The sequence below is a fragment of the Polyodon spathula genome, chromosome 2 (assembly GCF_017654505.1).
Source record: "Polyodon spathula isolate WHYD16114869_AA chromosome 2, ASM1765450v1, whole genome shotgun sequence".
Classification (NCBI taxonomy): Eukaryota; Metazoa; Chordata; class Actinopteri; order Acipenseriformes; family Polyodontidae; genus Polyodon; species Polyodon spathula.
The window spans coordinates 100,409,108-100,410,911 of record NC_054535.1 but is presented as its reverse complement, the minus strand read 5'-3'; the positions used below and the strand labels follow the sequence as shown (position 1 = coordinate 100,410,911).

General features: G+C 35.5%; 1 protein-coding gene across 2 annotated transcripts in view; it reads left to right on the top strand.

Annotated features, from left to right (window-relative positions):
- The first annotated feature begins 1,026 nt into the window (after positions 1-1,026).
- Positions 1,027-1,804, top strand: part of LOC121305293 (synaptic vesicle glycoprotein 2C-like) — a 68,135-nt gene continuing 67,357 nt past the window's right edge. The window contains exon 1 of one of the 2 annotated variants that reach the window (XM_041236883.1): positions 1,027-1,220. The gene's annotated coding sequence lies outside the window, so the exon portion shown is untranslated. Of the gene's footprint in view, positions 1,221-1,509; positions 1,687-1,804 lie in introns of those variants that run through there. The other variant, XM_041236893.1, reaches the window with a different exon arrangement.

Here is a 1,804-nt window from a genome sequence, read left to right as displayed (position 1 = left end):
GAGAGCTACATGCACATTAAAAAGTTACATAAATAAATAAAGAAATAAAGAAATACATTTTACATGTATAATTAAATTCATTAAATGCTGGTATCATTTATATAAATACATATTTACATGTGTAAATAAATAAATCCACTATGAATAATAGAAACAACATTAATAATACAAAAGTGAAACATTTTAAAAACATTCCTCCTTGCACCTGTCCTTAGGCTGTGGATTATTAAAACATCGCAGAACCAAACAGACACTAATGTTGCAAAGACAACAATACAGCAAGCAATAGTCTTTGAACTTGCGATATGCATTTAAATAAATTAATCATATTTCAAATGTAACGAAAACAGCAGCTAGCACTGCTCTCTACCAAGCAACAGGTGCTGATATAGATGCTGTTTCAGTCCCAACCCATTTTAATACAATTACCTGTATGTTTGCTTTTATATTTAAATAACCAACGAAACATAATCTTTCTTCAAAGAAGTCTCAGGTTCAGTAATACAAATAATTCTCATTACCACCTTAATAATAAAACAATAATGTTACTAAGGCTTAGTAAATACAAACAAGTGCAGTGGAGAGCTCTATACCTCTGGGGCCAATTAAAGTCTACATACAAAACATGCTTTATGCTATTGTACTATACTAGGCTACACCTGCTGTGTTTCATAGATCAAAACAAGGCGATAGATTATGAAAACCTAATCGTAGCTCTGTTTGATGCGTTACTAAATAAAAGCCTTTTTTTTTTTTAAGACTGTGGTCATTACTGCTCGGAGATGTTCGTGCCTATTTTATTTTATAAAAGTAAATTATGTTGTACTGTTGTTTGCCCCCACTACTGCTGAAAATTAGATTGTTCCATTAGTCTGGATTGTCCATTCTACCCTCAGGATACAATAGAATTATTGATTACATGCTACCCTACCCTACCTCTCTCTCTCTCTCTCTCTCTCTCTCTCTCTCTCTCTCTCTCTCTCTCTCTCTCTCTCTCTCTCTCTCTATCCCTATCTCGCTCTCTCGCACTCTCTTTCAACACTGCAGAGGCTGACTGCAACGTCAAAAAAAAAAAAAGAAAGAAAAAAAATTAAGAAAACCCCACTAGCAGCCATTTTACGCTGGGATAGCATCTAAAGTCTCCTCAAGACTTAAATAGCTATTTTTTGCTATGGGTATACGGTATTAGTACTACTGACTGTATCTTCTCTCTGTCACAGGTAAGTACGGATTTCAATCTATCATCTGTCTTGCCTGCAATCTATTGCATGTCTTTTTTTTAAGTTCTTCATTCTGTTCAAAGACTTGTTACAAAGCGTATTTTAGACAAAGTATTTATTTTGTGTGCTTTAAAGGTAGAGCAGTTTCTTATGACGGGTCTCCCTCCCCAGATTTGAGATTTACTGCATGCAAGTCACGGTGAAGCGCATTGGGGAATTCACCTGCATAAATGCCTTACACTTCCAGAGCGACAAAGCTACTTGACTACATGTGCTCATTCATAACTTTGGGTGGATTTGTTATCGCACGTATTCTCCGAATTGTTTTTAGCTTAGTTTCAGACTGATAGTAAATCGGAAATGTGGTTTGTGGAAACTTAGTGGAACTATTAAAATACGCTACTTACGTCCGCCCTATTGATGTGGGAAATAACAGATCGACAAAAAAGAAACCACGGTAAACTATGTAAGTTATACTGTAATCTTTAATGCCTTGAAAACCAGTCAGACTCATGTATACGCAGTGGTGTTAAGCCACGTTCCTAGTACAGTATATGCAATGCAGATATGTTACATGGTTCAGG